Genomic DNA, 12,898 nt, shown 5'->3' with positions numbered 1-12,898 from the left:
AACAGTCTCTTTAGATCAACTTTGCCAGAAATGGAAACTTCATTTCCTCTGCTGGGATATTCTTCTGACTTGGGATTTAACCTGGCTATGATGGCTTGGGAGGTGATCTGGGAGTCTAGCTACTCCTTAGATAAAACATTCCTCTCACCAATCTTTTTGATTTTAGCTTTGTCTCCTAAGCCCAATTTAGAAGTAACTGGTACCCCAAACTCCTATGATTTTGGGGGTTATACAGGTAAATTGGTTATCTTATTTTTTGTATCCCCCCATTATATTCTTCTTTCTCAAGTCTAATTAATCAAATATCACTTTATCTACTGAAAAATGAATATATACAAAGTTGGGACAGACTTATACTAAAAAATTAGTTGTTTACTTAAAATTCAAATGTAAAATTCAAATTTCATCCACTATTTTGTCCAACAATCCAAGTATGGTAGAAAGCAGAGTAAGGAAGTGTTAGGAATGTTGAAATTTTTACCTTACAACATCATGAATCAAGAGTGTTTGGATTTGATACAAAAAGAAATCGATATTTTTAATATAACATTTAGATGAGCAAAAGTACCTAATAAAGTTACTAACCCAGAACTTTTTAGACACAGAGGGAATAAAATATGGGAAGTAGTGTGAATAAAATCTTTAGCTATCATAGCAGAAAATCACTAACTTTCTGCTAATGTCTAAATTGAGAAATAAGAAAAGCAGTACATTAAAGGATTTACCTAGAAGACCTAAAAGCAGGCATGATTAAATATGATTGTCATTGGGCACCAGGAAGCTGCTGACATAACATGTAGATATGGAGAGGATTATGGATTTTTATTATTAGTGCTATAGTACGTTTTGCTTTTTAATACATGTTTAACTTAAATTTTTTTCAATTTGTTTTAAGGAATACTTTAAGTAAATATTTATACTTCTAGTATGGTATTTATTGTTATTGTGCCCATAAGTGTCTATAGCCTTGACTTAAGAACACTTTCATGACATCTTAAATTTTGAAAAGTCAGAGTCAGAATAGCTTAAGTTTCAAAGAGAGAAGTCTATTGGAGAAATTAAACTTTCTCTTTTTCTGGTAAGGAGAGACTTTTTTTCCTAGGGAAAATATCAAATATGAAAGCAAAACTCCCAGAAGGTGATAATAATCTTGCTTTCATGAAAGAGCAGTCAAGAAAAACACATTCATTTGTCTACTTTCAAAGCTTGCTGCAGTTACTGTCAAGTATCTGAGCAATGTTCTCATTTTTAATAATGATTAAATAAATAATTGTTTCATTAGTCTTAATCTTGGGGTTTACTATAATCTAGGTTTCATGAATAAGCATACTAATTTGTCTGATTAATTTCCTTCTAGCAGTAATTTTAGTTAATAAGAGTGACAAAGGCAATATACAGAAAATGTAACATTCCTGTAATTACTGATTAAAGTTATGAATATATAAATATGCAATTTCCAAAATGAATAAGAGTGAAAAATAATAGAAAGGCATAGATATAATAAACTTGCATAGTAATATCAAACAAACTTAATATATATCATGGTAGTCAATGAATCCACTTCAAGTCAAACCAGTTGACCTCACACATAAAAGGAAAAGAAAAACTGTTGTAGCCTTCATGTTCAGTACTATAGGGTCTCTGATAGAGTTTCTCTGATAATAAAATAAAATTACTCCATACTCCTACACACCATGATTTTATATATAATAAATAAATAATTGATCTTATAAATAAGAGATAAACATACTGTTTTATAATCCAAATCTTTGGTGAAAGTCATGTCTACAAAATATTGAAACCAAATTCCACAAAGTACACCTAAAATTCAACCTAGTTACATGTTGAAAACTTATTCTTCTCAGTTGTATTTACAAAGGTAAACCTCAATTTAAAAAGGTGATGATAGCAATACTTTAGCTTTAACAAAAGTCATGATTTGCATGAATTACTTATGTTTAAAGGTTTTTTTTTTTTTTTCACTTAGGATTCATAATATACCGCACCTTATTTTACAACAGAAAGAGAAATTATGGTTCAATTTACTAAAATAATTATAATCATAATCACATCTGCTCTTAAAGACTGTCAAATATCTCCAGAGTGCACTGCATACATTTCCTGTATTAGATTCCCTCTTTTATGAGTTAATTAAACAATTTCACAGCATTATTGTACAACTATTCTGCGTGGCATATTGTTTGTGCAGAACATTCCCTTTAATAGCTCTATTCTTCAAACAGATGTTCATTTAAATTTTTTTCAGAGATTTTATTTGAGGAACAATTAGTGCATTTATCCTACTATTTTGTCACCTTTCTGTGGATTCTGAAATAGCTCTATCTCTATCTTATGTAGTCAACAATTCTAAAGGGAAGAAAAAACACTCTTTAGCAAATATGTCAGTACACAAGAATATCAAAGCAAATTATCCTCAAATGATGGCTACTCAAAGTTACCCTGGTATTAGAGTACAAAATCAACAAGAACTTTTCTCAAAGGCATGGAAAAATAAAAATACATGATACCACATGTCCCTCCAGTCTACTAGTTTTGTTTTTATGAATTTTTACTTACACATACAAGCAGATTGAATTCATTATAAACCAGTGTAAAGTGACAGACTGAAGGGAAAGAAATGGATGCGAGACCACTTAAAGTTTATTCAACAAAAGAAAACTGAATCAGTCATTCCCTAAGACATATTTTCCTGGGAAAGTGACACTGTATATTGTTATGAACTGGCTTATCTTACCTAAACATTTTAAAGGAAGGAGATGCCATCTACCGTGTGTTTTGAAGAGGAAGTTTCCCTCCTTGTTTGACTCAAATCAAGTTACACAGGATTTGAGTCTCTGGTTGGGTTGGCTTTGTGCAACTCTCTGTGGATTTATCTTCTCTTATTCTCTCTTAGAGAGCTATTGCAAAGAGTCAGCTGTGTTTGCCAGTGTAGATGTTCCATCTCATGTGAAGAAGGGCCATTTTGTTTTTATTTTGTGAATAATCTCACTGCAGTGAAGTCAGACTCACATTCTTTTACTCTCCTTTAAATAAATGGTGGCCCAGAAATAACATTTGTCCTCGCTTTTGAACTACAGATTAATGAATTATGAACATCTATTTACCACTTTGAAAGCATAATGTGCATTCATTTAGATGGAAATACAGTGTCAAGAAAAATGAGGAACAGTATGTTTTCAGAGCTATTCTTCTATTCCTTTTTCTTTCTTTCATTTTCTTTTAAGCAGAATTTGGTTCTATTCGAATAAGAAAGCCTGAAAAGTTGAGGCATTACTAGGAATTTAAAATATACTCACAAAATGAGCACTTCATTTTTAGGTTAAAAAATGTGCAAAATGTTAGTTATTGGAAAGTTTCAGAACAAACTGCACCATAACATCCCAGCCTCCTCAACGAATACAGCAGAGCTTAAGGTAATAAAGTTTGAATTGTTTCTTTACCTAGACCTTCTAAGATCTCTAATCAGGAGTGGTCTCAAAGAACATTATTTTAGAATAGGCTTATGAGATGCCATTCCGGGAAAGAAGAGTTCAGGAATGATTAAGAATACTGGGACGGCCTTGCTCTCTGCCATGTGAATTGTGTGCACCTGGCAGTGAACAATGATGAAATGGAATGTATATGACAGGTTGCCAGAAGCAGAGCACTCCAGTCATTGTAAAGGGAGACCATTGAGGCACTGTTCAGAATGGCAGTAATTTGAAAACCACCTAAAATGTTCAAAGGTAATTTTTAAATGGATTTTAATATATCTATGTAATAAAGTGCTCTTTGGACATTAAAATATGATAATTTTTTTTTATTTACTAGCACTGAAGAATGATTACAGTGTAAACCCCTAAGAGGAAAAAGAATAAGTAAAAAAAGCAATATTCATATTATGGACTCATCTATTTATACATTTATATGAGCACTTGATGTCCAGACTAAGCAACTTAGTTCTTATTGCATTTACTTAATCTCTCCCCTTACTTTATATTAAATATGATTTGTTTAACACTACTGTGGTCATGATGGGAATATGCTGCCACATACCATGGATACAAATGCTAAGCTTTGCAGGTCAAGTATTTGGCTACATTACTACATTTTGGGTGTGTGTTGCATCATCTGAACTTCTTTTTGAAGTACTGTAAACATTCATCTAGGTACACTAATCATAATTGAATATGTTCATGAATTTTCACTTTTGAACACATCTAAGTAACAGTCACCCATATCAAGAAAAAATAATTTCCAACCTCATTCCTGCCTCCTCCCAGTCACTACTACTTCCATCCAAGCTTAATCAATATCTGATTTATAATACTTTGGTTTCTTTTGCTCAATACTATCTTTGTGATATTCACCTATGTTCTGTCTTGTGTTTGTTTGCATTTAGTTAGAGTTCATTTATTCTCATAGCTGTATAGTATTTCATTTTATAAACATACCACAATTTATATACCTATTCTGTTAAAGGACATTTGGATTGTTTCCAGTATACAACTTAAAAATAGTGCTGCTATAAACATAATTGTGACATACTGATATCTCATTGTTAAATCACCCCATTAAAGATGAGGTTTTTATATATAAATCATGGGGATTTATATATTGTTATATAATATTTACTAATTTTTAAAGATTATTCACATCTATGTTTGGTTACTAATTCTCCCTTTTTTGTAGTGTCCTGGTCAAATTTTGGTATCAAGGTTATGCTGACTTCATAAAATATGTTAAGAAGTGCTCCTCTTCTTCTATACTCTAGAATGGTTTTTACAAGTTTACTCATTATAAATATAAGAAGCATTCATGAGGAAGCCATTTAGTCTTGGGAGTTTTCTTCTGGGAGGTTTTCATAATAATATATATATATTTTTATTTTTATTTTTAATTTTTTTTAAAGATTTTATTTATTTATTTGAGAGAGAGAGCATGAGGGGGGAGGGTCAGAGGGAGAAGCAGACTTCCCGCCGAGCAGGGAGCCCGATGTGGGACTCGATCCCGGGACTCCAGGATCATGACCTGAGCTGAAGGCAGTCGCTTAACCAACTGAGCCACCCAGGCGCCCTATATTTTTAAAGATTTTATTTATTTGACAGAGAGAGACACAGCGAGAGAGGGAACACAAGCAGGGGGAGTGGGAGAGGGAGAAGCAGGCTTCCCGCCGAGCAGGGAGCCCGATGCGGGGCTCAATCCCAGGACCCTGGAATCATGACCTGAGCTGAAGGCAGACGCTTAACGACTGAGGCACCCAGGCGCCCCCATAATAATATTTTCAGTTTCCTCAAAGTATAGATGATTAAATGGTATCACTTTTGGTAATTATTTTTTGTAAAATTTTAAAATTTCATCTACATGGTAGATGTCTAAAGTTTTCTCAATATTGCTTTTTAAACTTTTTAGTATCCATGTAATAACTACTTTTTTAAAAAATATTTATCTATTTATTTGAAAGAGAGGATGAGAGAGAGAAAGAGGGAGAATGAGCAGGAGGGACAGAGGGAGAGGAAGAAAGAATCCAAAACAGACTCCGTGCTCACGGCCCTGAAATCATGACCTGAGCTGAAACCAAGAGTTGGATGCTCAACCAACTGTGCCACCCAGGTGCTGCATAGTAACCACTTTTTTTATTCTATCACATTGGTAATGTTTCATTTTCTCTCTTTTCTCTTGGTCAATTTTGTTAAAGATTTAGGAATTTTATTAGTAATTTGATTAGTAAAATTACCTTTTGTTTGTTGATTTTCACTATTTCATATTTGTTTCCTATTTCACTGATTTCTGATCTTATTTTTAGGATTTGCTTTTTTCTACTTTCTTTGGCTTTGATTTGTTTTTTTTCCTGTGTTCTTGAGATGGAAGCTTACACAATTCATTTTCAGACTTACTTCAAATACAAATATAAATACTGCTTTTGTTTTTATATAATTTATGTTTATGCTGGATTTTAGCTAGTAAATTTTAACTACAAAAAATTACAATCATATCAATATTAGGTGCCATCATAGCTGACATTTCACAGCTATACAACAAATGTTTATTGAATGTCTGCCACATGCCAGGAGCTGGGGACACAGTGTTGAAATGAGACAAATACGTCATCTTCATGGAGCTTATAGTAATGGGGGACAACAGACAACAGTCACATAAACAAACACCTGTTATTTGCTAACCATTGTTAAATGATTGTGACATTTGTTTTAAAATTAACAAGGACTACGATGAACACTAGGATGATGAAAGGAAAATACATTTAATAATGACAAGTATGCAGAATAGGTATTAATATCTGCATTTTACGAAGACAAGTAAGACTCACAAAACCAAGTAAACAAGTTTATAACCAATAGATGGATGGAGTCTCCAAATACATTCTTTCCACTCTATCAGTACTTCTGTCAGAGAGCTCGGCATTCTGTTAAGGGTTCCACCCTCCATCCTCTTTTAGACACATATATTCTGTGACTCAAAGGTAGTTGTAAACAGCAGACAACAGCAGATACTTCCAATGAAGGTTTTAAAAAGGTCTTCTGGCAGTGAGATTAACATTTGAGGTTTGATTTGCAGAATCAAAATGCTAGAATGTAATAACCGGAGGATGTTCAGAGATGATTTTATTTGCTCCTATTATTTATAGATTGGTCACAAGCAGGATGGGAGAGAAATGTGTTAAGGGTTAGTGTAAAGCTGCAAGAGAAAACAAAGGAAATACAAAGCACATGCCTTAGAGAACAACTGCATGCATCTTCACAGAAAATTCACATGATATAAATGAGCATTTCTCACAAAATTGAAAATGATGTTGTCAAACATCCCTTCTCCTCCTTTCCTAAATGGTTACTTGTTTCAAGTCCCTTTTTATACATTCCCTACGAAAAGCCTCACAAATAGACAAAAGACACTGAATGGGCTCCATTTACAAACAAGCTCCTAGCAGGAATCTCAACTGCTCTGTTTCCCTTTGCTTCACTGCTCCTGGCAGACAGCAGTCAGTCAGCCCCATTATGCCTTCAGCCGAAGACACTGAACAAAGAAATCTCTGGGCCCAAACTGCTCAAAAGATCTTCTGCAAATACTTCAGGGCCAGTGAATTTTCAAAAACTGTGCCTTTGCCTTAAAATTAAGAAGGGCCAGGATGAACACAAAACTGCTTGCTGGAGGGTTGGGAGAGAATGACAGTGACTGAGGGAAGACAGCTTCCTGAGAGGTTCTGAAATGGGGAAAAGGGAGACCTCAGCTATGAGGAGCATTTGTGGAAGGAAAGAACAGATTTGGTGCTTCCCTGGCATACACATATTCACCTACAGCAGATTTCTATTCCAGAGGTAGCTAACCTACTCCGACAAATCACAATGGTGGCCAAAACTCAGCTTCCGCCCTGCCCATTTTAGTCTGTGTGGTGAATGCTGTTTAGAACCGTCAACCTGACAGAACTGTGCCTAATTAACACTCTCCTAATACCCCAGCAAATAACAAACCTGCTGTGGGGGAAAAATGCATTCACACTTCCTTATCAAATTAAGGCAAAAAAAAAAAAAAAGCTCCTAATTAGCTAAAATCAATTAATGTGACAGCAAAATTAATGTATTTATACTGTCAGCTAAAGGTACAGTCAGAGAAGTGTCTAATATATAATGAAGCTGCTGGAGTTTCTTAAAGCAGTTAATACGGGGTTGGGCTGAGTGGATTTTATCAGTGATTCACAGAATCTGATGGATTTACCTCAGAAGCAGCAGATGTCCTAGGGTATTACAGGACCTAGGTGATTTCTAATTGTGATTATTCACTAAAACTTAGGGGGAAAATATGTGATTAATCAATAATAGGCATGTAGATCTTGTTGCTTATTTGCAATCACACATATAAATGCACATACACTTAAAAATAAAAGAGGAGTGGGGAGCCTGGGTGGCTCAGTCAGTTAAGCATCCTACTGGAGTCTTTGGTTTTGGCTCAGGTCGTGATCTCACGGGTCCTGAGATTGAGCCCCACCGAAGCATAAGTGGGCTCTGCGCTCAGCGGGGAGTCTGCTTGAAGATTCTCTCCTTCTGCCTCTCTCTCCACTTGCCCTCACTCTCTCTCTCAAATAAATAAATAAATCTTAAAAAAAAAAAAAAAGAGGAACTTTAGACTGCTCATTAGTAGGTTCTTTATTGAGTTAGTTGTATTTTCTGTAAAGCTTTCATGGCTAGTAACTATTTCACAAACTTTTCCTTTATAACCATGCTCAGTTCAAAACTTGAGACAGAAAAGTATTACTTGCCAAATAACTCAGGTTGGGGTCCACAGATTACCTTGCAGCCATCCTCTTCAACTACAATGTTTTGATTCCAAGAATACTGGGCAAGATAGGTGGCTTGAGAGAATGGTCTTACTAACATGATAAATTGTTAACAGAGAAAGGTCCACATTGGGATAATTAGTTAAATGTGATCTAAAATAACAATAATTACATGCATCATCTGACATAACAATAATTACATGTATCATGTCTTTCTATTCTAGATGAAGTATTTTTTTTAATGGGCATTTGAGTAGGTTATACAACAAAGTTTAGCACCTCTTCTAATCATAGTTGATTCTCACTGAATTCACCTTCATCAAAGATTCCATTTGATTCCTCTCCATGTCAGTGGACACAATAGGCATCATCCTTTCCCCTGTGTATGGATGGTGTGTTTATTTACTTAATGAAGTATCTGGAGGCCTCTACTGGTGTTTAGGAAAATATCAACTGAGATAGAAAAATAATCTTAAAAGGATTCTAAGCAGATGAACCTCCTTTATATATGATATATCCAAAACTTCAATTCTATATTTTTAGCACTCTTTCATTATTGTAAACACTGGTAAACTGATTATTGTCATTCCCTGATGTCACCTTTTCTAAGTGAACAGTGTGGCCCCAGGATACCCTGTGTTTCTCTTCTCCGGGATGCCATCCTGTCCTGCCCATCCTAGCCACACTAACTTACCCGCCTGAAGATTATTTTTTCACCCTCTGTCAGTTTATATCACGTCTGAACTCCTCATTCCCCAGGGATTAGGGCAGATTTTTCCATCAAACCAGCTGTTTGCTTTTTTTTTTTCCTTTTCTTTTCTCAGTAATGGCAAAATAGCTTTGTTATAAATTAATGGTGTCCACATTGGATGGGGGTAAAAATCAGCTTCTGTTTCATACCTATTATATTTCTAATCAGGTAACACTGACAAATACATAAAACAGTGAGAAGCTGCCAGCAGGAGAAATGGGTGGGATACAATAAAATCTGGAACAGACAGAAGAGTGGTTATAAAATTATTTCTAAAAGCATCCAGGAAGAAAGGAGGTGATTACCATTGATTGTGATTTTGCTATGTGTCATATTCTTAGTAATTTCCTCAAAAATACAAATAATATGAGCATTTTCTTTCCACATTCAACAGCTTATAAAATTCTTTGTAATGTTTATAATACATAACCTCAGTACTCTTCCATCAATGGAAGAAGGGTATAGAGAAAAGGCAAAACAGAATCAAGTAACACAACCAGCAATCTTAATGGCTATATAGGCATCTATATAGATCAAAAGTGAACCTAGGCACACTCTTGAAATATAGGCAAGCAAGGTGAGTTCTGATATCTGAACTGCCACAAGTCTTAAGTCTAGGTCCCTAATAGCAGACTCTGAGACTAGGATTCTTCTCCAAGTTATTTTTTAAGGGAGTGCTCTCAGGAGAGACCAGAAGTGAAGGAAGCGAGATGAAAAGTCAGAGAAGCTAAGCAAGGAATTGATTTCTGGAGCACCTAGACTCAGTCTGACTCTAGGATTGTACCAGGCTGCTATCTCCCTTCTGGAAGCAAAGCAGTGAGTACTTGGTACATCTATCAGTCAAGAAATTACCCTGGGACCCTCAGACCTCTCTGGATGAGGTACCTCCAGTCACCCAATAGATTTCAAGTGTGAATTATCAGCAACAACTACAACCCTTCAAAGGGCTCTCCCAGGTTCTAAGAGAGATGTCCAAAGAGTCTGCCACACTCTGTGATGCTTTCATGGCATTTGTTGAGAACCAGTGTTCAATCACATATCAAACAGAGTTTTGTGACTGCCTGGTAAACTTAAAGGCTAGTCAGACCCTTTAGGCAATGAACACATGCATAGAGATAAAAAATAAAACGTAATTTTCTTGACTATTCCCCCTATCCTATCTATGATCCCATTTTTCCACAAGACAATGGGTAACAAAATCAATCCTTCAAATGATTAAAAAATAAAGGTTTTCTTTTAATAAAGAATATAAAATAAAATCTTCTTTAAGTATAAGAAATACAAAATTTGGGGCGCCTGGGTGGTTCAGTCGTTAAGCGTCTGCCTTCAGCTCAGGTCATGATCCCGGGGTCCTGGGATCGAGTCCCACATCAGGCTCCCTGCTCTGTGGGAAGCCTGCTTCTCCCTCTCCCACTCCCCCTGCTTGTGTTCCCTCTTTCACTGTCTTTCTCTCTGTCAAATAAATAAATAAAAATCTTAAAAAAAAAAAAAGAAATACAGAATTCTAGCCATCAATGTTAGCCATACAGCCATACTTTTGGCCAAGAACAGGATTTTTCAGTTGTAGATGATATTTGAGATATCTCTTAACCTTTCCCAAAGATTTCAGAATATTCTAATTCCCTCTATTTTACTGTCTTTATGTAAAAAATCAAAATATTGGCTTTTATGAAATTTTGGGGTTTATAGAATTTATGTAATTTTAATTGGGTAAAAAAAGAAAGGTAAGATTTCACTTCTCTGAAGTTTTGATAAGCAAATCTGCTAACTCATGGAAGTAGAAAATGATGCTCATTCAGGGGTGCCTGAGTGGCTCAGTTGTTAAGTGCCTGCCTTCAGCTCAGGTCATGATCCCAGGGTCCTGGGATTGAGCCCCACATTGGGCTCCTTGCCCAGCGGGACGCCTGCTTCTCTCACTCCCACTTCCCCTGCTTGTGTTCCCTCTCCTACTCCCCCTGCTTGTGTTCCCTCTCTCGCTGTGTCTCTCTCTGTCAAATAAATAAATAAAATCTTTTTAAAAAAATGATGCTCATTCATTTTACAGTCACTTGTGTATCTGCCATAGTTGAACATTTATGATTTTAGATAATGTTGCAAAGTGTTTCAGAATAAGCCTTCATGGTGTCTTAAATGATGTATGAATCTCCACCTCTCCTGGACATTCTTCTAAATTGGTACTAGGCCATCTTGATCGTAGTTCAAGACAAGATCATGGGTTGTAGGTTCAAGTATGCCTTGGATTTAGTATGTGCTCTGTTATCAATTAGTTATGTGATCTTGAATATGAAATTTAGTCTCTCCAAGCTGGAGCTTCATCCTCTGTTTACTATTAAAAACAAAAAAAGGTATATATAACATTACTTACCATCCAGACTTACTGTGAATATTAAATAAAGTGTATATCTGATAAAGATAGCACATTTAACACCTCATCTTCTGCTCAAATACCATATAAAGGCAGAAAATACATATTCTAAAGATTCAAAAATAATTTAAAAACAGAGTTTAATTGGTAAGCCCAAAATTTTGAACAACTCTTGAAAAACCAAAAGCTTTCAGGGATCAATTATCTTGAAAATCGACTGAGGGAACACCAAGAGTTCCCTCACTCAGATTTAGTGGATAGAAGGAGGAGAGAAGGTCCTGAAGAAAAGTTCCCCTCCTCTGCTGTACTACTGAAACACTTGAGAAGGTTGATAAAGTGCAGCTTCCTTTGTGGTAATGCTCTCATTCAAGTTATACTGTACTATCACATAACCTTGCACAAGAGCATTTTGGATCCCCTTAAATCTGACACATATCAAGCATAGAATGGAGATGAAAAACAGTTATTGAGAGATGGAAACATTTCAAATAAGGTTATATCAGAAAAGAGTAATCCTAAAAACATTAATGCTATTAAAACTACCTGGAAATTTAAAGATTTGCATTAAGTTTTTTATAAGCAAGGGAAAACAATATAAAAATTTAAATCATATGGAAGATTCATGTTCTATTTATCAGATAATCTTATACCTAGCTTAAATTTTTTAATAAACATTGAGTTTCTAATGATCACCTGATTTAAATATCAAATTTAAGGCATTACTATAATGAAAGATGGAGGGAATTGCACCATGTAGAATTAGTGCAGGGAAAAGAAACAGGAGATTCTCCTAGTGGTACCAGAGCTAGCATCAAAGAATCCCTATTTGTGTTCTTTTGTTCTGCAAACCCCTTATTTCTTCTAGTAATAAGGATTTATTTATTTTTCTTTCTCCAACCTCCTTAGAAATAATAAACATTTAATAACATCCTTTGTAAAAAGCTTTCACTTGTCTAAAGATGCAAATTAATTATCATCACTTTGCATAATTGGTTCACAATAGTTTAGTAAAGTTAAACCAATGGGGAAAAAAAGGAACAAGTTTAAGTATGTTCCATGTTTGTATTTTTTATGGTCACTAAAGTATTTTATTAGGAAAAACAGCTAAAAAAATTGATGTGGAAATGGTAGTTAGAAGAATTCCTGCAAAAACTTTAGTTTTTTAATTTCAGGCTTCTTATTTAAATGAACTACTTGAATATTCATCCTTAAAGATTTGATCACAGTTTAATGCTGTAACACTTAATTACCTTCATTTTTGGGCCACTATAAATCAAAAGATTATAATTCAAATGTATACTAATTTATTCTTGACCTTGATGTTAATTACTAACCATCAGAGGCTTTAATTATTGTTGGCAAGGTGGGAATATATCAAAAGAAGACCTGCTGAAACAAGAAATAGGAATGTTTATGGGCATTGAGAAGGTCTAGAAAATATAACCAAGTAATATCTAAGGAAAACCCTGATACCAAAAACTGACAAAGAAAT

General features: G+C 34.9%; 1 long non-coding RNA gene across 2 annotated transcripts in view; it reads right to left on the bottom strand.

Moving 5' to 3' along the window:
* Positions 1 to 12,898, bottom strand: part of LOC118534842 (uncharacterized) — a 358,905-nt gene that overhangs the window by 172,337 nt on the left and 173,670 nt on the right. The window lies entirely within an intron of this gene.

The sequence above is a fragment of the Halichoerus grypus genome, chromosome 4 (genome assembly GCF_964656455.1).
Source record: "Halichoerus grypus chromosome 4, mHalGry1.hap1.1, whole genome shotgun sequence".
Classification (NCBI taxonomy): Eukaryota; Metazoa; Chordata; class Mammalia; order Carnivora; family Phocidae; genus Halichoerus; species Halichoerus grypus.
The sequence above is the reverse complement of the archived record's forward strand: the minus strand, read 5'-3'. Positions and strand labels throughout refer to the sequence as shown.